The following is a 25,870-nucleotide window of genomic DNA, read 5'->3' as shown; positions in this document are numbered from 1 at the left end:
AGCCCATGAGTTCGACACTATAGGTAAAAACAGCCCACGAGTTCGACATTACAACACGGGGCTTAATGCGTCGGTCTTGTGGGCCTTGTTTGCTTAGCGTCGAACTCATGGGCTGTATGACTCGTAGGCTCTATGATTCGTGGGCGTCGGTCTCGTGACGTACACCCAAATATACTCCCCAGCCATGTCCAAGCACCTCAAAATGTTAATGGACCATAAATGTCGTCATGAATGACGTATTACGACAAACCCAATATGTACCGCCGTAAATGACGTTATACCTGTAAAACATACCCTTATAAATGGCGTCCCCAGGGAATATGGTACCAAGTACAATAGTATACCCTTCATGGTATTCTAAATAACTATTTCTTATACACTAGTTGGAAAATATCAACAAAACTATCCTGTCCTAATTTACAATAAGGAATTCACTTAAATAACTAAAGATTTAAGTGTATTTAGTAGTGATCTCTATATATCATATTGTATGCCGAATTTACCTCCCTCAATTTTGAAAATCTATACCAAAATAAATTCAACAAAACAAAAATTCTACATCCAATTAATTTACAAACTTTCTTCAATCCCAATATACTGCAAGAGATTGACAGTTTATATCAGGGTAATTTTTAGCATTTCTCACATTTTGCACTGCATGACACTGCTTTGTAATGTGTGTAATGACATGGGGAAAATGTATGGAAAAATCAAAATACATGATGAATATGTATTTTACATGGAATCAGCTCCCGTCTGTTGTCTTGGCAGAAATGCATCAATCTTGCAATGTTGTTGTTTACTATTTTCCCTCTCCATCACGAGTAAATATGGAATTTGTTCCAATTTGTTTTTCGCATTATATTGACATGTTCTACAGACTGTAACTCACCAAGATGCCTCTTGAAATGTTTTGAAAACTTCAAGCTTGATTTCACGTGAGCGGATGATCAGCAGTATTCTTTTTGATATTAGGGAGCTTTAGATTTTGACGCGCGGACGTTTGAGCCGACGCTTGCGCTGGACATTCTCCTCTCCCTGCGTCGTGTGGAAAAGTAGCTTTAGATTACGCTAGGACGCAACGTATAAAAAACAAAATCGCGCCCCCATATGATCAGTGCATGAAGAAGCTCTCTACGTCGCAAACTGTGCGGACGTGAAAAATAGCCCAGCCGAGCGTAGTGAAAAACTCGGGCGACGCAAGCTAAAAATATATTGACTTTACGCGCGCTACTGCGCACGCTCAGAACATGTTTTTTTTTTCCTTTGAACGTCCGCGCGTCTAAAATCTAAAGCTCCCTATTATCTCGTATGAAACAAAGCATTGTTTCTCTTCAAAAGATAGCGTGTCAGTCGATCTGCACCTCGCACGGTTGGTGCTAAGACATTCCAACCCACGGGATCTGTTTCATGAAACGAGACTTCTCTTTTCTTTTCTTTTCCCCACTAACAAATAAGTTTAGCAGGAAACATAGAAGCATTTGCACATACTCTTTACATTTCCCATCGCATGCTTTTAACATTGGAATTTTCATGTACACATTTTGCCTATACCTGCAGGTTTGTTTTTTTTTCTTTTATATGAATATTTGTGTTGGTCAGTTCTTAATCATTTCCGATCCACGTATTGATGCTAAGAAATTACATTTCCTTGGAAACTTTAAATTCCTATTTCGTAACTTCATGTTTCTCTCTTTGCTCTTTTACAGGAGTAATGTCAGCATACTAAGTCAAGATGACAGTTAAGAGTGACCCCATATCCCCCGTGACAGCTCAAGCTAGAACGTAATAAGTAGCAATATATTTTTATTTCTAATATAATCATTTTGTTACCGCAGTCTGAATAAAATCCCCTGAACCTTACTATATGCTCTTAGAAAGGTGTTGGTAATAATGACTGTATGCCTTTGTTGCCTTTAACATGAAAACAGACATATTTCATGTATTACAAAAGTCGTGGGACAGCTATAGCTCCTACTACCCGCCTTTCCAGCCGCCTGCCCCTTGAAGGACAAGTTCACCTTCATAAACATAAGGATTGAGAGAATGCAGCAATGTTAGTAGAACACATCAGTGAAAGTTTGAGGAAATTAGACAATCGATGCAAAAGATACGAATCTTTAAATTTTTTGTGTTGGAACTGCTGGATGAGGAGACTACTACAGCTTGTGATGTCATATGCGTACAAATATAAAGAAAATGTAAAGAAAATTCAACATATTTTCACTTTTTTTCGCATAATAAAAGATCACTTGACTTGCCTCTTTCTAAACACAGGGGGAATAATATTACCCATAACATATGTCAGTAACGAGTTAAGGGAATGTGTCCTTTTTTCAATAGATGAAATTTTGTGAAATTTTCTTTTATATTTTCCTTATATTGTTGTACTCATGTGACATCATACGCTGCAGTAGTCTTCTCATCCAGCGGTGGCTGCACAAAAACTTCAAAAATTCATAATTCTTTAACGGATTGTCTGACTTTCCTCAAACTTTCAATGATGTGTTCTACTAATATTGCTACATTCTCTCAATCCTTATGTTTATGAAGGTGAACTTGTCCTTTAAAGAGAAGGGGGAAGGGAGCCTACATCCTTAAAAGTCATGAAGCTCTTGTATAAAAAGTAATGCTTTCAGAAGAATCTGAACTAAACACTTCTGATAACACCTATAACAGAGATGCCAACTGTTACTGCAGGTTTAATGGAAAATACTGTTTTTCCCAAATTATATTACTACGCATGTCTACTGCAGAATGGTAAAGATACTGTTTTTTTTACCAGAAAAACGCCCTCAGCCCTCAGCAACTCCAATTTTATTTCCAAGGTTGCATTCCTTGCTACAGTCGCTGTAGGCAAGCCATTCTTTTAGATTACCCCTTACGAATATAAAAGATTAACTCCCAAATGACATTTAGGGTGACTTTATGAGACAAAGTTGGTCTCAGATCACAAAAATAACTTAAGAATCTGCTTTCTTGACCCGGAAGAGCTCTTAAACTGATTTGTTAGTGATTGTAACCCTTTTAGGTTTTTTTTTTTTTTTTTTTTTTTTTTTTTTTTAACAGCTATAGTACCTTTAAACCAATATGGCGGCCATATTTGATTTTGCCAATATGGGCGCCCCAGAGGGTGCCCTTCTTGGCGCCCATCAAAATCGAAATAGTATAGTTTTGGCTACATGTGTGCCAAATTTGGTGCTTTTGGAAGAATTTGAACCCCAAGTCCCTTGCGCCCTCCACTACAAGGACATCGTCCCGTTTTGATGATGGTGGGTGGGGGAGGGACTTGGAATTGGAAATCTGTGCGAGGGAGCGGAGCGACCGGGCGGGGGGAGGGTGTGTGTGTGTGGGGGGGGGGGGGTATCCCCTCACACGAGGAAGATTTTGCATTTTCAGACCTGAAGTTCAGCAATCTGGTGCACACTTTCCAAAAAAAAAAAAAATGTAAGAAAAAGAAATGAAGGGTTTGTTTGCAAAAACCGATAAGTCCATATTTGAAGATTTTGAAGTACAATCTCTGTCAAAAAGTACAAAATAATACCTTTTAAATGATATATTGGTCACTACATATAAATGTATATTTTTGAAGTTATGGTCAAAAGAAGCAAAAATTTATTTTATTTTTATTTTTTTTTTAACTTTAATCGCAAATATCTCCATTTGACAAATATGGACTGATCGGTTTTTGCAAACAAACTCTTCAAATATTCATACGTAATTGAATGACTAAATCGTGGTATCTCAGCTCTTCTCGAATTGCTCCGCGTGTGCGACATCACTGTGTAGGCCTATATACTAAATTGTACATAGAAGTTAGTGGGGAAGCTTTTGCATTTTTAGCACTTTATAGGCAAATTGTTCCATAATAATCCACATCAAAATACCCTGTTAACTTAAAAAAGAGGGACCGTTTCAAGTCGATAAAACACGCAAAAACATGCATCAAATTGCACCATTTACAACATCAAAATGCCAAAAGTTCTCACCGTGGGAGGTGGGACAGCCCCCTCCCACACCCTCCCCCTCTTGCTCGCTCCGCTCGCTCGGGCTCTGTCACTGCGCTCCCTCGCATATAGTAACCCTCGCATATAGTAACCCCGCCCCCCCCCCCCCCTCGATGATATCCTGGCCTGGGGGGGGGGGGGGGCTTGACCTTGACAACCCCGGTCCCGCAGCCCCCCCCCCCCCCACACACACACACCAAAAAACGTTCCGCGGCCCCTGTAACACCTTATGCAGCCAATGATCCTTGTAAAAGTGGAATACCGTTGTCCTGATTTGATACCTCTCGTAAGTCAGCCTCATCCATTGTTGCAAACAGGCTAAAAACATGTATAAGGGAGAGGTAGGAATGTTCATAATTTTGTTGTTCATTTGTTTGTTTGGTCGGTTGGTTGGTTGACTGGTTGGTTGGTTGGTTGGTTGGTTGGTTGGTTGGTTGGTTGGTTGGCTGGCTGGCTGGCCAGGTGTTTGGTTGTTTGTTGGTTGTTGGTTGGTTGGTTGGTTGGTTATTGTTGTTGTTGTTTTTTTTTTTTGGGGGGGGGGTGGAAAATTAATGCAAGGGGAAAATATTCCAATACTAGTAAGTCCTCTTTCATTAAAACACTTATTAAAGAAAAATCAAGTGTAACTTTTAGTAGATTAAGCGTTACTTGTGATCAATCGCAAAGTTGTTTAAGAAATGTAATTTGCGATTGATTGCAACTTACGCTCAATCTTTATGAAAGAGGCCCCAGATGTGGTTGAGCTTATACAACTGTTACAAACTTGTTAGCATATTCGAAGAACTTTATGAGTTCGTATTGGCAAAATACACGGAATTTCGATCCCGGATGGAGCCGATGCTAGTGCAGACGTCCCTATGTCACGATTTGACCCGGAATGAATACAGAGGCAACACTGAGTAGCCGGTGCCTACAAGGAAGGAATACGGAGGCAACACTGAGTAGACGTGCCTACAAGGAAGAGTTCGTATTGATTTTCATCCGTGATGTCCGAAATGAAGAAAAAAAATCCACGGACATGCCGGATGATCACGGACCTTGCCAGATGACTTCACGGTCGGAGTCTACACAGTCATGCCGAAAACAGTACGGATGACGATCCTCAATGACCCGTGTTGCGATCCGTGAAAGTTTAAAAGGGGCTTAATCCATAACTGGCTGGTCACTGTCATTGCTTATTGACGGGTAAAAAAAAAAAGAATAAAAAAGATTGTGAGTTGGCAAAGTAAAGGGCAAGGTCAGGTCAATTCAAAACACAAAACAAAAAATGGAAGCATAAAAAAAAAGAGAATGCGAGCATGGAGTCGGTTTGTTATTATGACGTGCATGTACTTTGAACTCTGCCAATACGTGTCCTTATCAATAGTAAGCTTTGTATTACTTGAATATATTCAGATTACAGGAGGTCGCGGTAGTGACCTACAAAATAACTACCCACAGAGCCCGCGGTGCTGGCTGGAGTCGACACGGGTAAAAGGTGGGAAAAATCACAGAAAAGCCAATATCTATTTTTGGATTCCGGAAGAAAATATTGTTATAAAAAGGCAAATAGATATCAAATAAAATCAGATGAAATGAAAATGTGTACAAACTTCGTACATTATTATCATCTTCCCGTTAATGAGAATGAGGTTTGCAACAGATGTCGCAGTTGTAATAGCGAGATTTTCAGTATCAAATTATTTGAAGGGGCATCCTATCAAGGACATGAGACTACCGATTGATGAATCACTGATGAATGGCGGTGTTGGATTTTCTAGAATTCTTATTTCTTTTCCTAAAGAAAAAAAAAAAGAATCAGTGACTAGTTTTGACACTTTTCTCAAATTGAGTTAACATAATATAACCGATACAAGCTTCATTTTTCACGTTGTGATGACAAGAAAATGACGTCGTTTCGGGTTTGTTTTTTTTTCTCTCCTCAAATACTTATGTAATTCTTTTTTTCCGCACACGTGTCTGATGATCCGATACATTTTGATATGAGTATATGCTTTTACCTGTATTAGCTTTAAATAAAAAAAAAGATAAGTTCAATTTTAATAAACGTATACATGGAAAATTGTGAGGGCATGATATCATCAACTTTCTATCATCAAATCTCTTTGGTCCTGACAGAGATGCCCTAGTACCATTCGATTCACGCCCATGCACATGCCTGTTACACAAATGAAAACTAAACTATTGAACTCAGAGGACAAGTCTTCGGAATGCAGACACCTTCTTGGCAAACAGTGAATGTGAATGTTTCCCAAGCTCACGTTGGAGAAATATATCGAATGTCATCAAAGTAAGCAGGTGTGTTCCTCACTGAAAGGATTTGAAGAGTTTGTTTGCAAAAACCGATAAGTCCATTTTTGAAGATTTTGAAATACGGTCTCTGTCATAAAGTACAAAATAATACCTTTTAAAGGATATATTGATCACTACATATAAAGGTATATTTTTGAAGTTATGGTCAAAAGAAGCAAAAATTTTCTCATTATTCTTTTTGTTTTTCTTGACCTTTAATCGCAAATATCTCCATTTGACAAATATGGACTTATCGGTTTTTGCAAACAAACTCTTCATTTTTTTCTCAACAATTTCGGCAACATTTTAGAGACCCTAATACTACCCTTCTAGAGTCAAGTATTGCGACTGTCATAAAATATTCTTACGTATCACAGACGGAGAGAGAGAGGGAGGAGGGAGTGGTGGTGGGATCTGATAAAGAGGTGTGTGAAAATTACAAAAATGTCAAGTCAAAAGAGGTCAACCGGTAAAGTCACGAATAGCCGTCCATACTCTGCTAACAAGTGGCCCAGTTCGATTAACCATTCCGAAATGGCTATTTTCTCTCTATCAATGCAGTGAAGTTTGACTGGGTTTCAGGCCATATAGCTCTCAAAGAAAAGATATAGTTTGCGGTAGATGTAATGCAGCGAGCGACTTAAGTTGTTTGGCAGGTATTTTTGGAACGGATTTTAGTTGGCTAAATTTTCGAATTTGAGACAAATAGTTTGCCCATCCCATCACTGTATTGAAGAGGAGAAGTTGTCATTGCTTGCAGCCGGCTCCCGCTTTCTCTGGCTTGCATCCTCGCTATCAAAACTTCGGGCAGATTATATAATGGAAAAGGCATATCAACAATGAATTACTAGCCCTGACACTGCAATGTTCAACCCTTTCATCTTCTCCTACATAACAGTAACCTAGCACAAATGTTTCGGGCGGACATGCTGCTTTTACTCTGATCAACAACAACAACAACTACAACAACAATAAAATGATCATGCAGCGACGATTCTAATGAAAAGAGAAATCAACCGAACATTAGCCTATAGAGAGCGGTTCAAAATTAGGAATTAGGCGCGGGGAACCGAAAAAATAGCTGAAGGAGGAGAAAATAAACAAACTCGCTGAGGAATAGACATTATCAAAGTCTTCAGGGGAAAAAAAGCGCACCCACGGACACCATGCCGAGTGCAGGGATCTCAAGTCGTGGGCCTTATTATGATTGCTCATAATCCTTTACGCGTTAAGATGAAAAGCAAACATGAGAACACAATGTGATATGATATTAATAGAATATAGAACTTGTCAACAATGTCGTCTCAATGCTAGTCGGCATTTTTTTTTTTTTTTTTTTTTGTGCAGGTATGATGTGTAAAATGTTTGGTCCCGAACCGAACAGCGGGAAAAAATATAAAGACCAGCAAGCAACTCCTGAATAACCACTCTCTATGCCGCTGTGTACCCAACGTTATCGAAAGAGGGACATTATTTTCCCTTTCGCTTTTATTCATCAAAATTGATGCCTCCGCATGAAATAACTTTATATAGCATATCGTTTTTTTGCTTTTTGATCAGGTTTGTTGCCGCGTTTATCCACCATGCTATATCCTACAGCTAAAGAAATAAAACAAGAAGGCGTACTAAAAACGGTGGTACATGTAAACTCTCGTCAATACTATGCTCGTAGGGGAAAGTGATCACCAACATCTCTGTATACCCTTCTGCAAAATCGTACCACTAATAGGTCTTTATCGTCAAAGCGCTTTGCGTCGGTTTTCGTTGATACATGCATAAATCGTTTCCTTTTTCTTTTTTCCCCCCTTTTTTGTTGTTGAAATAAATGGATATCACTTGCGTCTAGTTGTGTGACTGAGACGTGAGACGATGTGAAAATTCATTAACATGTGTACGGAAAGGCACGCCCCGCCTGCGACCTTGTATTTGTCAAATCTTAAACATTTTGACAACAGGCGTCCAGAATAAATACCTTTTTTTTGTTGTTGTTGTTTTTGCAAGAGCACAATTTTTGAGTCACGTTTTATGTTTTACTTTTCATATATATTGCATCGTACAATGTTTGTAATCCTATTATCAGTATAGCAGAATATGTTCATACTGTTGTACATTTATGAGTGTAATTAAAGTGTAAATGAACACATCACAATTTCAATTCAGTCTCTTTACGCATAAATGAAACAACATGCCTGACTTCATTATAACGTTAATCACTAGAGCTAGACAAGGAAAGGAGGCAAGCAAATAAGCAAGCAAACAAACAAACAAACAATAAAGAGAGCATGGCCTGTGAACAAACAATAAATTGACGGTGTTCTGTCGCTCCACATGGTGTAACTGTCTACTGCGATCTTCTCTTGGAAGCTGTATTTTCGAATTGGTAATAGGCATCGCAGAGACGATAACTCGAATCACTAATTGAAAGCGCTTATAGAGTGATGCGCATTTCGGTAACCGTGGCTTCTCGTGAGTAGTCATGCTGAAGCGATGCTAAACCCCTTCCAATATATCAATATATCCCTTAAATATTATTAGAATACAAACTATAAACAAACGTCTGTGGAGAGTCTGCAAAAAAAAAAAAAAATGTAGTCATGGCTTACCGGTGTCTTCTTCTCTTGCCCATGTCGTATCGGAATACTTAAACCGCTCTCCCGAATGCCTGTTGAACAGTGCACTGGACCGGAGACATGCGGTTCTTTACATAAGAAATATCATGGGCTGGGCTAGGCACTCTGGCGCACACAGTGGACCATTCAGAAGTCGATGATTATTGTTTGATTGCCACACCATTGATCTCAACTCAACGTTTTATTTGTGTCGTTTACATTATTTTTTCATCCACAGTTGCGAGTCGTTTTTCTTTCCTCTATCACGTTCATTCTCTTCCACTCTTCCCATCCCCTTCTCCCCCCCCCCCAAATCCGAGGTCATCTCACAAGACCGACACCCACGAGTCATACAGCCCATGAGTTCGACACTAGGTACAACACGGGGCTTAATGTGTCGGTCTCGTGGGCCTTTTTAGCTTAGTGTCGAACTCACGGGCTGTATGACTCATGAGCTGTATAACTCATGGGCTGTATGACTCGTGAGCTCTATGACACGTGGGCTGTATGACTCGTGGGTGTCGGTCTCGTGACGTGCACCCCTCAATCCTTCCCTATCATAATTCATTTCTTTCCACTTCATCTCTCCCTCTACCATCCCCACGTTCCTGCTCTCTGTCTGCCAACCCCCACCCCTCCTCCTCCTCCGCCTCCTCCTCTCCTCTTCTTCTTCTTCTTCTTCTTCTTCCTCTTTGTCATATTTCTTCTTACGTCTACCGTCGAAGTTTCATTTGACGTTTAGACAATTACGTACGGCGAAAAGTTTATTCATCATGAGTTGGATTTGACACGGCTTCACACTCGAAACTGCGGTGTGTGAGGGCGTGCAATGTTTTCATACCTTGGCTTTGACAACGTGCATGATATTTTCATCATGATTACATTTTGACAGATTTTACACGCCTTAGATTTGACATTATTCCCATGCCACGCCTAAGTGTAAGGTTTACAATATTGTTATCATTATTTTTCGGTATGTATCTTTATTTGTTTGTTGACTATCGTTTATCTTTCGTACTTTGCAATGTATATATATGCTTATGATGGAATTCCTGATTTACCTTGTGTTATGTTTTGTGTGAAGAAAAATGAGAATGAAATAAATGAATTGAATGGAATGAATGGAATGAATGGAATTCAATTGAATTGAATTGGTACTTGACAGGCTTCACACCTAGAACTGTACACTCTAAAACATGAAATGGTAAATCAACATATTTAAAGTTTGTCACTCATCAAACCTTTTTGTTTTTCTGTGCAAATGTTAAATCTAACACTCAAAATGTTAGATTTACCATTTCTGAAATGTTAGTTACACGTTTTGGGTGTTAAATCTAACATTTAACAAGAAGTTGGAGGAGTGACAATATTTCAAATGTTGATTTGAAATGTTGATGTTGTTTAAGTGCAGTAAAAGGTGTACAGTGTTTTAATCATGACTTGGCTTTGACAAGATTCACATCCAGAATCAAAGTGTATACAATGTACAGTACTTTGATCACGACGTGTGTTTTTGTGACAGCCTTGACACTTAGAACTGCTAATGTATACGCTGAGGTTGCCCACACGGAAATATTATAGTGTATCATGTATACTGTTTTAACCTTGACTTAAATTTGACAGCGTTCAATCGTCACTTCGATTCTACAGGTTTGATTATGTAGAGCTAAGGTGCACCCGAACCTTACTGAATTCGACTGAACTATTTTGTAAACAGTTCTTTAAACTAGGCCTACGCATTACCTTGCAAACCATAGGCCTACATTCACAGTTTCTAAGTTTGGTTTGGTTTGGTTTATTTCTGCATTTTCTTTCTCTGTGGACAAATACAGTTGCAAATGAATACAGAGTGATACAGAGTATGCAAAAAAAAAATAGAGAGTTAACATACAAACCAATACAAAAAATATCATTTGCGTAACAGCATCAGTGTGTTTTATGAATCAAAATAACATATTAAGGCATACTGTATCTATGAACAAAGGAGAAATCAATACAGGGGACCGTCATCATAGGCAGAGCTTGACGTGGATGAGGCCCTATATCTATATATATAATACAAATATAATACAACACCAATTATATATGTACTCATGAAACTCTTAATCTTGATTCACGAAACACATTTTGCTAAAGAAAAAAAAAAAAACCGGAAAAGAAAAACAATGACTCGGCGCTTTAAAAAAGAAAAAAAGCACGCAGCACCATTGATTTCTGCATGGTATAGTAGACAATAGAAGTGTAGGTGTGTGCAAGTAGGAGTAGGAGGTTATGGTTCACGGAAGCAAAAGCCTTCCAAAAATCCAAACACACTACTCCCATGAAGTTCCCTTGATCATTAATATTAGTTTCAAGCCTTACAGACGCAGTTAACAGTGACACCAAACAGGCCTGACATCTCAAACTCTGTGTTTGTCTAGATGTGCTGATATCGAACGAAGTTCAAATAAAAATCATTAAAAAAAAGTTTGTGCTTCCCTAAATGTTACACGCAAAGAGAAAGAGGAAATAGAACTATGCAAAAATTCCAAACATTCCATATCTTTTTTCTATTCATGTTCCATATTCCACATTTCATATTCAGGTTTTATATTACATTTGATTTCGAAGTAAAATATGTTTAACACAACAGTCAATTTTAGACATAATTTCACAAATGTATAAGGACATGTAATATGATAATGTGTAAATATGAGGAACCTACTAAAAACCAATGCTTGTAGGACGTAGGTTCCAAAGAAATCATATAAGCGTTTAGTACAACATGCTAATTACGAAAGATGACGAAACACATGCGAAATTCAGTATGTCGAGATTATGATAAAATCTACGGAATGAACAAAATAGTTTATAATGTTCAAGATAAAATTCAAGGATACAATGCTACATAAATTTGCAATATTGGTCAAACAAATGTAGTCAAATGTAGTCACCCGAGCGAGGCATCATTGCGAATAAGAACAGATAATTATATCAAATGATCACGGCAAGTAACTAATCATAGGATTTTAAAAAATTGGCTTTTAGATTTTGCTTAAAGGAACTTAGAGAACTTGATTGCAACCGAACAGAATCTAACTCATTCCAGAAAGAAGGGCCAGTAGAAGTAATTGTCTTAAGGGCTAAAACTGTACGAACGGGGGGAAAGTGATATGATCCACTGTGTCTTGTAGGGTAATTATGGATTTCACTGTTTTTAACAAACATTGAGGAAAATAAACTAGGAAGATCACCAATGCTCAACTTAAACATAAAAATTCCAACGTGATACAAATACAAATCAGAAACTTTTAGTAATTTACTGGAAACAAACAATCCATTTGTATGATCCAAAAAAAAAAAAATGTGCACGATTTATAATCCGCAAGGCCTTTTTCTGAATCAAAAATAACGAATCAATCTTAGTCTATCAAAAGAGCAATTCCCCCAGGCCAATATTGCGTAATTTAAGTAAGGTAATATTAGAGTTGAATAGAGGGAATGCAATATTGGCTTGGGGAAGAGGTACTTCAATTTGTGAATAACTCCATTTTTTTTTACAGGACAACTTACATAAATAATCAATATAAACCTTCCAAGAAAGATTACTTTCAATATAAATACCTAAAAATTTTGTTGAATCTATTTGATTTAACTGCAATCCATTCACTAATACTGAACCTGGAAGAAACTTTATTGTATTACTGAAAACCATATAATTCAACCCCGTTTACAGTGCGAGGCTCGGCCGCTGCCGAGCCCGCCTTCATTTCAGTGTAAACGCGCAAAAGGCCAAATGCGGGGCCAAAATTGGCCGCGCATTTGGCCACGCTCTGGAGGTGGTCTCGGCCGCGGCCGAGCCGCGGACGAGCCCGGCCTTTTCTCAGTGTAAACGCAAACTGGGCCAAATGTGCGGCCAATTTTAGTCTGGCTTCCAAACCCTCTGCCCGTACTATTTCGCTATTCAGGATATCAACCCCCTCAACATCGAAAACTAGTATAGTTTAAGGTGGTTTTGTCCTGCAAAGGATTTTTCCTTCGGCAAAGGACTTTGCCCGAACGGCGACTTCGTCGCCACGGAATCCAGTTGACAAAGGGTCTGACAAAATATTGAAAGGTTTGAATCAAAAGCGCGGCCGAGCCCGGCAGTGTAAACGGACAAAATTGCGGGGCTCGGCCCCGCAATTGAGACTGGGCTCGGCCGCGGCTCGGCCCAGCCCCGCACTGTGAACGGGGTCTTCGTCTTATTCATATTGAGCGATAATTTATTCGCCTGAATCCATTCAAATACCAGTTGCAGTTCGTCATTCACGGAATCAAGCAACACATAAGGATCTGAGTGAGAATAAAAAAGACTTGTGTCATCTGCAAACAGAAGAAAAGACAGCAGAGAGGATGAGTTGCGAAAGTCATTGATATAAAGAATGAATAAAAGAGGACCTAAGAGGGAGCCCTGTGGAACGCCACAGCAAATCGAATTTATTTCTGAGGCATGGTTATTCACATTAACAAACTGAGTTCTTCCGGTAAGATAACTTCTGAACCACTCCAAGGCCTTTCCACAAATGCCGTAATGATTTAATTTGTACAAAAGTATTTCGTGGTTTATTGTGTCAAAGGCCTTGGAGTAGTCCAGAAACAGACCGACTGTATGCGACTTTGAGTCTATAGCTTTCACAACTTTCTCTACCAGTAATAATAAATCATGGGTGGTTTCATGTTTTTTTTTTCCGGAATCCGAATTGATTATCAGCTAAAATATCACATTGATTTAAGAATTTAAGTAAACGATTATAAACCACCTTCTATCTCAAGTATTTTAGAAAAAGAAGACAGTAATGATATTGGTCGACAATTTCCCAACTCATCCTCTCTACCTCTCTTATAAATTGGTAGAACTTTGGCAATTTTCATTTGAGTGGGCACAATGCCAGTAAGTAAAGACAAATTCAAAATGTGAACTAATGGTGAAAGTATTTCATTTACAATACATTTTATGAAATGATTAGAAAACCCATCGTGACCTGCACTCTTCTTGGGGTAAAGGGAATTGACAATATCTAAGACCTCTGCTTCAAGTACAGGGAGAAAAAAAAATAAAGACTGAGAATTGGAATTTAGTAAATATGAGTGAAACGGTCTGTGTACAGATGAAATGTTGCGCGCCAAATTCGGACCAATTTAAAAAAAAAAAAGAATTAAACGCATCTGTTATATCTTAACAGTCATATAACATTATGCCTTACAAATTGTGGTCACATTCCAGTGGACCATGTAAAGCAAACATAATTATGAGATACCAGGTCATATGAGACAAAAAAGTATATCGTAACTGCATACAATACAAAACTGTAGAGTCAAACGAAGAACCAACTAGAAGTATCACTAAAGGTGATTAATACCCCCGCTCCCGCAGCCCAGATTCCTATGAAAAAGAATTGAACCTGGGTTTAATAAAAGGTTATGTGTCTGTGTCTGTGTCTGTATCAGTGTGTATACACGTGTGTAGTACCTTTTGACTACCTGGTGAGTTTGACTGCTTCACAATTGTGGAAGTAGTTCACTCCACAAGATTTGAAGAAAATATGCAGTTACCATGGCAACACGTTGTCAGGTACGAACACAAAGTGTGTCTTGCATAACTACACCTATAGATCATTATACATACCAAATTTGAAATAAATTGCTTTCCCCGACGCTTTCTCCGACAAACACACACACACACACACACAAAAAACGTGTCTTGCACATCTACACCTCAATGTCGTCATGGGATAACCCAAGTTTCATCAAAATTGCTTCAAAACTGTAGGAGCTCGCGACGCAAGATTTGCAACGGACCTCCCGACCGCCGCCGCCCGACCGCCCGACCGACCACACGTTGATTCCTATATACCCCCTTATACACTTTGTGTATGCGGGGGTATAAATACTAGGTGTTACAAAACAAAACAAAAAACATTTCCCACTTTTGCTCTTTAATAGTTCAAAAACTATATATCAGATAAAACTGTCATTGATATGAGTAATAGCTGAATAGTGTACAATTTAGTTGGAGGCGATTTGAATACGAAAGCCTATATTAGTTTCCTGAAATCCATGATTCATTTCAATGTTGGGTCCCAGACTTTGATCAAATTTTAATCCTCTGTACAAAACTTGTACTTTACAAAGTAACCAATGATGTGTATGTGAGTGTGTGCTTACAATTACCCTGAACAATGGGCATAAATACCACCTGTTCAGAGCTCTACTCCAAGGCACATGGATGCTTTATTAATTATTCATGTGGATTGCCCTGAGCACTGTTAATCTGAATTCATGACAAAGGGTGAAATGCATGCACATGAAAAAAGTAAGCACATGTTTGCATGTGCTTGCATACACCACATTTCAGAATGAATAAAGACTAGCTGTGATAGCGGAATTCCTCATGAATATGTAATAAAGCATTCCAATCCTGGCATTGTCCAGGATCATTGACTGGGTGTCAACTACACACTCCTATACACACCAATAACCCCTGTGCAAAGTTAAAGTTTCGTACAGAGCGTCTAAAATAGAGCAAAATCTGAAACCTAACTGAAAAATTAATGTTGAATTTAATGAAACTGAATCATGCTTTCATTTTCAAATTACCTCCAACAAAATTGTACACTATTCAGCTGTTGCTCATATCAATGTTAGGGTTATCTGATATATAGTTTTTGAACTATTAAGGATCAAAAGTTGGAAATGTTTTTTGTAACACCTAGTATGATCACGCGAGGTAGCAGATTAGTTCAAAGAGGTATTGGCAAGCACCTCCTTCAGCTGTCCTTGGTACGTTGTCATAATTTTATGATAAGATCAACAGTTGTGTTCTCATAAGCTTAGATGGAACGCAATGCAAAACGACTGGCGCAAGCGATGGTATGAATTTTCGTAGAAAACAAACAAACAAACAAACAAACAAACAAACAAACAAACAAACAGAAACTCAGTCACTCCTAATTTGCACGCGTCCGGAAGGGGAACTTATTGGTTTAGCAGCGCAGTCGAAATGGGTATTAAAAGTATTCATATTTTGGAACGGTACAGGGCCTACTGCCCGCATTTGCCTAGTCTAGCGGGCGACGTATTTTTAGCCTAAATCAGTGATTGGCAGTCAATAGAGGGCGCGACGATGTGGAAGTCAAGTTGACTAAAAATACGTCTAGTAAGAAACCTCCGAATAGAGGCGTGGAACCGGGTGTGGCATGACAGTTGTCAGTCGTCAACTCTCGAAGTTTTATTGGCTGAGCATCGGATGTCAATCAAAACACGTCGCAGAGCCCGAAGAAATGCTAGTCTACTCTCCTAGGTATACTACAGATAATCTTTCAATAAAAGTACAGTTTGCCTGTCTCTTTCAGCTTACTACAGTATTTTTTCACTCTTCTCCATTCTTTTTAAGGTTTATTACATTTTACCTTACTTCAAATAGAAAAGAATGATGGTAATCAGTGCAACTGACTTCAGTTGTAAATCTATGAGGGTTTTACACGTGGAAACTACGCCCAAATTACTGCCGAATGCAAACTTTCAATTATTGGAGTAAAGTCTACTTGATATATACTTTAATTGTACGTTTCGGAAATGTATCTGATATCATTACTCCCCGCTATCATTTTTAACCTTGAGTTACCATATATTTTTGCATCAAACTTTGTAAGATATTTGCTTAACATCAATAAAGCTGCCGTCAAGACATCAATCTCTATATCGGAGCACCGTAGACTTTAAACAGGCATTTTCTGTCGTGTTCACGCGTGATCATACTGTCACGGAAGAACTCGTCCGCGGTACATGGGCGTCCAAGGGGAAAACAAAGAGGAGCTGCGACACAAAAAGATTCCTGCAAAGCCAAAGGCACAGGTGAACTATGGTGCATTCTTTGCAATCATAAAATTACGAGATGCCATCTACGTGGTGCTGGCAACAAGTAATGATAAACCGATTCAATCTGAATCACATTTTATTACAATGCATATGAGGACATCTTTGTGGCCATTCTGTATGCATATTATGTATTGCTAAATTGAGTATCATCAACAAGCTAACAACTGTGGTAAAATACACATACAAACACGCACGCACACACACACACACACACACACACACACACACACGCACAAGACGTATTACACAACTGAGGCACAACACGCAAGATTTGTGTCCATGTCCAAATCGCTAGAAGTGACACGTTTGGCTCAGCTAAAGAGTCTTGTACGATTTTCGCCTGGAAGATCTCGTTTAGAGGTAAGGCGTGGTTGTTAAAATAACATTCACATGATTCGACCTGTCAGAAATAAATTATACTCGTATTTTCTGACAAGATTTCAGAAATGATTATGTTCCTTCGTGTCCTTCCTGGGATGCATCAATTCAAGGATCGTTAATCTGATAATAAAATCAGGTTCGTTTTTCAGAAAACGAAATATTCTTCTTTTAGTTACAAAATACGTTGATGTTACACCAATAATAAAAGGTTGAATATTATGCATTAAAAATTGAACGAAAACACGCACACGTATTCATGCCTACACACGTGCACACACACGCATTGACACACACAAAGACAAGTATAATGACAAACATACACAAACTAAAACGGTCAAAAATAAAGCACTCGTGTATGTACTGATAATCCCCTTTGAAATACGGCCCAAATCATAGATCAGCCCCTTCCCACTCTCATAACTCAAATGCATCAGACATGCAGATGTAAACCAAGGATGACAGAAAAAGGCAGCAACGGTGACGAAATTAAATCAGCCCACAATGTGCTTATCTAATGCCTCAACTTATTTTCCACTTTGCTTAGAGTAGCAAGCTTCTGAATGTGCTTTATCAAGACGTTTTGTCCAAGACACACTTGCTTTGGATTGCAGGGGTCAAATACCTCAAATAAGGGGTGACGAAAGAAGGCGGCAACGGTATCGAAATCGATTCAGCCACAATATTCTTAAATAATCCATCAACTCGTAATTCAACATTGCTGAGAGTTGCATGCTTCTCAACGAGCCAAATCAAGACATCTTATCCAAGAGACGTGCCCTTTGGATTAGAGGCTCAAGTACTTGATGACGTTGTAAATACAGGATGACGAAATAAGGCAGCAGGGTGACAAAATCGATTCAGCCAAAAATATGCTTAGCGAAGACATGAAATCATTCTGCCGCTTTGATTAGAATTGCATGCTTCTCAATGTGCTATATCAATAATTTCTCTCCAAGTGGCATGAGCTTTGAATTAGAGGGCTAAAATGCATCAGACCAATGTACAGAAAGAGTGACGAAAAAAGGCAGCAACGGTGACAAAATCGAATCAACTTACAATGTGCTATGGTAAAACAATATCATACCACTTTGCCAAGGGTTACATGCCTCTCAATGTACCATATCAACAACTTTCTTTTTTTTTCCAGGACACATGTGATTTGGATTAGAGGGCTAATATACATGATCAGATGTAAATAAAGGGCGAATAAAAGAAGAAAGGAGAACGCTGACGAAATCGATTCAGGCAACAAAACGCTTGAATAATACATCAAATCGTTTGACTACTATGATCGGAGTTGCATGCTTCTCAGTGTGCTTTATAGTGCATCAAGAAGTCCCCCCCCCCCCCCCCCCTGTAACGTGTGCTTTGCATTCTAGGGCTCAAATACATGAAACTAATTGTACATGAAGGGTGGTGAAATAAGGCAGCAACGGTGTCTAAATCGATTCAGTCCACGATATCATTAGCTAGTACGTCGAATTGTTCATTTTGTTCAGAGTTGCATGTATCCCAATGGGCTTTTGCTATGGGGACTCAAATACATAAGAAAGTTGTACATAAAGGATGAAGATAAATGCAGCAACTGAGAGGAAATTTTACTAATCCTAAATGTGGTTAGGCAATATATCAACTCGTCATACTATGCACTTTGCTGAGAGTTGCATGGTTCTCATTGTGCTACAGCAAGACGTTTTCTCCATGGGGCATATTGTGCTTTAGATTAAAGGGCTCACTTGTATCAGGGAGATGTAAATAAAGAGTGACGAAAACAGACAGCAACGGTGACGAAATCGATTTGGACTAAAATTTATTCAAGTACTACTCCACTCTTTATACCTTTCTACAGAGAGCCGAATGGTTCGCATTGCGCTTTATCAAGGCGTTTTTATCCAAGAAGCGTGTACTTTGGATTTGAGGGCTGCATGCTTCTCAATGTGCTTTATCAAGAAATTTATAAAAGAGACATGTGTTTATATTAGAGGGGTCGAAAATACATGATGAGGTTGTAAATAAAGGGTGACGAAAAAGGCAATCAGGGTGACGGAAGCAAACAATGTGTCTAAATGATGCTTCAAATTATTATATTAAATTAGTTAGTGTTCCATGCTTCCCAATGTGTTACATCAAGACATTTTCTCCCAGAGACATGCTCTTTGCATTCGAGGTCTTAAATACATGATGCCGTCTTACACGAAGGGTGACGAAAAAGGCGACAATGGTGACGAAATCGATTTAGTCCAGGATATGATTAGCTAATACATCAAATTGTTATACAAGTTTTACAGTCGTATATCACAATGTACCTTATCAGTATTTTTTTTCAAGTGGCATGAGCTTTGGATTAGACAACTAAAATGCATCAGAAAGTTGTACGTAAAGGTTGACGAAAAATTCACCAGCTATGACGAAATCAAATCAGATCAAAATGTGGTTGCGTGATATATCAACTCGTCACGCCACTTTTTTGGGAGTTGCATGGTTCTGAGTTTGCTAAATCAATACGTTTTATCCAAGAGACGTATGCTTTAGATTAGAGGGCTTAAATGCATCAGACAGTTGTAAATAAATAGTGACAAACACAGGCAGCAACAGTGACGAAATCGAATCAGCCAACATGTTGCTTAAGCAATAAATCAATTCGTCATATCACTTTGCTGAGATATGCATGCTTTTCAATGTGCTTTGTCAAGGTGTTATATCCAAGAGATGTGTCCGTTAGATTAGAGGGCTCAAATGCATCAGTCATTTGTAGATAAAGGGTGACGAAAACAGGCAACAGTGGTGACGGAATCGAATCAGCCCACATTTTGCTCAAGTAATAAATCAACTTGTCATATCACTTTACTAAGAGCTGTGTGCTTCTTATTGTGCTTTATGAAGACATTTTATGTAAGACATGTGGGCTTGGATTAGAGGGCTCAAACGCATCAGATAGTTGTAAATGACGGGTGACGAAAACAGGCAGCAGCGGTGACGGAATCGAATCAGCCAACAATATTCTTTATTACTAGTACATCAACTCGTTATATCGCTTAACTGAGACGTGTTTACTTCTCAACGTGCTATATCATGACGTTATATCAAAGAGAAAAGTGTTTTGGAATAGTATATGGCTCAAATTTCATCAAAGAGTTGACAAACAGGGGAAAACCCCACAACGAAGAGCTGTACGGTTCATATGCAGTTACTACATTATCCGCGATCCAGACTGTACCACGTGCATGAGGGAGAAACTAAACCTGCCAACTCTTACCTTGGGATGCCAGGTCCGGAGATTAAAATCATTCTTCAAAGCGGTAGAGGGGTTGGTCCCAGCCCTACATTCTGGAATTGTTTTCACTATTAAAAGTAAGACCCAAGCGAAAGATTACAGCAAAGAAATATAAAGAATGTAACATAACAAAAAAAATGTCGAAAATTACGTTACAAATCAAACGAAATGTTACACACTAAGGCACTGTAACACATCAGTATACCGACCGAGTTTCCCTCTTTTTTTGTGAAACCGATCCTGGTTTGGAATTAACTTCCACCTGAAGTCGTTAACAGTATATTAAGGAGGTTTTCAAAGCAAAGATTGAGCAAAGTCTTCTTCAATTTGACTACCAACGCTCCCAATGTACCCTCTCTCACCCGGTGCCTTATACCGCAAGGTCCTGCACCGTACTACATCCAGAACCAGGAACGATGACCAAAAAAACGGCAGTAACGGTGACGAAATTTAATCAAGCCCCGATGTGTTTAGGTAATGCGTCAACTCGTAATACCACTTTGCTGAGAGTTGCAGGCTTCCAAATGCTCTACATCAATATGTTTTCTCCCAGAGACAAGTGTTCTAGATTATAGGCTCAAATAAATGATGACAAAGTGAATAAAGGGTGACGAAAAAGGGCAACAGCGGTGACGAAATGGATTAAACCAACAATATGCTAAAATATTACATCAAATCGTTACACCAATTTGTTTAGACGTACAGGCTTCTCAATGAACCATTTCAAAATGTTTTTATCGCAGAGATATATGCTTTGCATTCGAGTTCTTCAAGAACAAGTTCACCTGACTAGACACGTGGATTGAGTGAATGCATATTGTTGGCTGAATCGTTTTTATCATGTTGACTCTCTCATTTTCGTCACCCTATATGTACAACATGTACAACTGTCTCATGTACTTAAAGGACAAGTTCACCTTCATAGACATGAGGGTTAAGTGAATGTAACAATATTTAGTAGAACACATCAGTGAAAGTTTCAGGAAAACTTGACAATCCGTTTAAAAATTATGAATTTGTAAATTATCTGCACAATCACTGCTTCATGAGAAGACTATGATGTCATATGCATAGAACCATATGAGGAAAATGATAAGAGAAAAACTTCGCTTTTTGAATAAAGTGCATATTTCTTGGACTTGTTACTGACCTACGTTATATTTAAAGAAACATTACCCCCCTCGCCTTCTGAAATAGAGAAGTCGATTGTTCTTTTTTTATGCGAGAAAAGTGGAAACATGTTTGATTTTCTTTATAAAATGTACTTTTTTATATTGTTGTACACATGTGACATCACAAGCCAAAGTAGTCTTGTCATCTAGCCATGACTAAGCAGAAACTTCAAAAATTTCTAACCTTTGAACGGATTGTCCGATTTCCATTAAATTATCACTAATGTGTTCTGCTAATATTGCTGCATTCACTTAACCCACATGTCTATGAAGGTGAACTTGTCCTTTAAATACATGAGACAGTTGTACATATAGGGTGACGAAAATGAGAGGCAACAGTGACAAGATCGATTCAACCAACAATGTGCTTAAATAATGCATTAAATCGCTATGTATATTAAAAAGTTTTCTCAGAATTACAAATGCTTTGGATTTGGAGGACACGCATGATACACATCAACCAGGCAATTACAGACCTGTCTCCCTGACATCCGTGATGTGTTAAAAACATGAGCAGATGATATGTAAGCCTTCTTGCAACATTTGGAGAATCACAACATCCCGTCGCCCTTTAATCACCGTTTTAGACTACTGATTGAACAATTGCCCAGCTCCTCAGAACAATGTATGATCTTTTTCTTGCCCATGACAAGAAGGTCCAGACTGACACCATCTTTTTGTATGTCTCCAAAGCTTTCGATACGTTACCGAACGGTTCTCAGGCGGTTACTATTTTTGTTCTGAATAAACGACCTACCAAATACTCTCAAGTCCCGACTCATTACGCCTTTTGGTAGATGACTGCCAATTAAAAAAATATAATAATAAGTCAAGTCTTAGCGTGATTATATCAAGTTGCAAGATTTATTTCAACTGAAAAAAATGGGCATCCGACAGGGGAATGAGGCTCAATGGTGACAAATGCCAAGTATGAGTACTGACGACAAATCCTCATACTTGTCCCAGGCCACCATAAACAAAATTATCACTGAATGCAACGTACATAATTATGACCAAGAATGGATTTCTCAGGAGGTATCACTTTTCATGTGCTGATATATTGAAGTATACAAGGACACTTTATTACACTTGTCTGGGAAGAAGTGAAACTGAGCTTTCACAAAGAGAGAACACTGAACTTGATGATCTCACGTCTGAAGATGGCTCAGATGTTTGGCCTATGAACGAGTATGCTGATGCACAAGAAGGGAATAGTGACAGTGATAATGATTAGATACGGGAGTAGATCAAGTTCAAGATACTTTACTGAATTAAAGGCATTATCTACCATGTCCAGATGAAACAAAAGTCCATCTTAAGTGCTTCAAAATATTTCTAAAATTTGGATTAGGGATAGAAACGACAAATGTAAAAATTAAGTACTATGTATTGTTGATTTACAAATTGGGTACAATAGTTATAATAAAACATGTAGCTAGACTAAACCATATTAAGTTTTAGTTTATTGAGTAAGGCTTTATTGGTTGGGGCTTTTTTATACAACTGACCTACACAAATGCATCAAAATTGACATGATAATTCGAACATTTTTAAATCACTACTCCCAATGGCAAACAATACCTTTAATGATCTGCATTGCCTCGTTACATTTTTTTTTTTACTGCTACTAATAAATAGTATCCATCTCTTTGTGTTGGATAGGCCTACACAGCATTTCGATAACATTTTTTTTTATAGTTTCTAGGATTCCTTTTAAATGATCTGCTCTTATCGTCAGGGTTCGCTCGCATCTTAATAAAAACCGTGTTTAATTGGTCTTCTTGTTTTTGAAGGGAATATAAGCAACATTATTATGAATTATGATCAGTGCACTTCAACACACAAGCCCTGCACTGGAGCAAACTGCAAACCACTGGTAGAATTGAAGAGTTTGTTCGCAAAAACCGATAAGTTCATTTTTGAAGATTTTGAAGTACGGTCTCTGTCATAACATTGCATAAAGTACAAAATAATGCCTTTTAAATGATTATAATGGTCACTACATTATAAAGGTACATTTTTGAAGTTATGGTCAAAAGAAGCAAATATGTTCCTATTATTCTCTTTACTTTTCTTGACCTTTAATTGCAACTATCTCCATTTGGCAAATATGGACTTATCGGTTTTTGCAAACAAACTCTTCAATTATAACGTTACTAACTAATCACATTGTTATGTGTACTATGACTGAAATACAAACCGAATTTGGTTCAGGTGAGTGAACATCATATGACACATAGTGTATTACACAATATAGGCCTATTTGCAAATGTAGGCCTATTGGAATAAATTTCCAGTTTAGAAAATATGGGCAAAAATAGCAAGATTGAACAACCTTATTGCTTTTCTCAAAGCCAACATAACTTTAATCCCCTTTGCTTTCTAATATAAATGCTATCTCGACTATATCATGGCCATTTGAGATAAAATATGTGTTATATGGATGATTAAACTGTAGTCATATTATTATCATACTGACCCATTCGTCTTGCACATTATGGTGGAAAAGCACAGGCAACCTTATTTTCTCAAAAGAAGGGCAATACAGAAAGCGTTTCAGCGCCTCTGTCACAAATTTCCATCATTTATCCATAAATTACAAATATATTTAGCTCCCAAATTGATATGTTATAATAATCACCATAGATTTAAGTCATTTTCACCATGATCGTAATTATAAATCGTCCATGCTATATCTCCATAGTTATTAAACGACTCTTGGCGTTTTATGATAGCATGTTTTACAGTAGTCGTTGAGATAAGTAATTTGTCGGCCTATTTGCACACATATAGAATGCAAGGTTTCACTTTATATCTATTACTCGATAAATTATTACTCTATTTAGGCACTTCCGTCATGACTGGTGATGTATGTGCCGCTGGACAGAATCTACAGCTTTATAGAAGATCGCATTTCCATGTTTCGCTATTCGAACAGAGTCACTTTATTTGTCAGCTGAATTGGACATTGTGAAAATAAGTGTCTTTTTTCAGGTAAACGTATATCAAAGCAATGAAAATTCTGGCTTTCGTGCGCTGACCACTAACGCAAGTTATTTATACAGATATTTGGTTAAATAGATGCAGAAAATCATGGTGGACAAAGCTTGATAAGAAAACTATAATAGTGTGCTGATAAAAGAGAAAACAGGGTCTTTCACGAAGCGTAAAAGCGGTATCGTGTTTAACATCTTCTACGGAGTGAGAATGGTGAATCTCCACATGCAAGCGAAGCTTCTATCTGAAATCGTTCGTCACTGCATTCAGAGCAACAATTTTGTAAATTCCAATTCAGATATCCTCATGCGCACTCGAGGTGCATCCATATTCAAAGAGTATGCTTTACCCATTTACGCCTATACTTCCTAGTCATATTTCACACTTTCGAGAAAAATAAAAAAAAATACTGCTGGTGCTCGCGCATTTCCAAACATTTGCCTAATGTCTATATTTTGTGATGCCACGTTGACCTGCTGTACACCTGGAAATATAACTTTAACTTTTCAACCAATGTATAACGTCCCTCGAAGCACTTTCTAAGATATGAAAACCAGGAAAATGAGGTATAGGAATTACCATGAGCTACCAACTATATAAGCATGTATACATTCGTGGATGTTTGATTTGACAACCGGGAAATTGGATAAAAAATGGCCATCACTTGTCTTTTCCGGCGCTTTGGCCATGGTCACATATCGTGCGTGTTATGCTTCAGTTTCGTAAGTAGGTCGTGGTTTTTTTTTCTCCTTTGCGTGTGTGTGTATGCATCAGCCACATTGGGTAGCTTAATTTTCTGCATTGGCATGCATTCGGAATGGTCAGAAAGACGTCCTAATTTGCATTTGTAAAGAAATGTGAATAAGATTGAATCGGTTCCTCCTTACTTGTTGCCAGCACCACGTAGAAGGCATCTCGTAATTTCACCATATTTCACCGGTGCCTTTGGCTTTGCAGGAATCTTTTTGTGTCGCAGCTCCTCTTTGTTTTCCCCTTGGACGCCCATGTACCGCGGACCAGTTCTTCCGTGACAGTGTGATCACGCGTGAACACGACAGAAAATGCCTGTTTAAAGTCTACGGTGCTCCGATATAGAGATTGATGTCTTGACGGCAGCTTTATTGATGTTAAGCAAATATCTTACAAAGTTTGATACAAAAATATATGGTAACTCAAGGTTAAAAATGATAGAGGGGAGTAATGATATCAGATATATTTCCGAAACGTACAATTAAAGTA

The sequence above is a fragment of the Diadema setosum genome, chromosome 6 (assembly GCF_964275005.1).
Source record: "Diadema setosum chromosome 6, eeDiaSeto1, whole genome shotgun sequence".
Taxonomy (NCBI): domain Eukaryota; kingdom Metazoa; phylum Echinodermata; class Echinoidea; order Diadematoida; family Diadematidae; genus Diadema; species Diadema setosum.
This window is presented reverse-complemented; position numbering follows the sequence as displayed.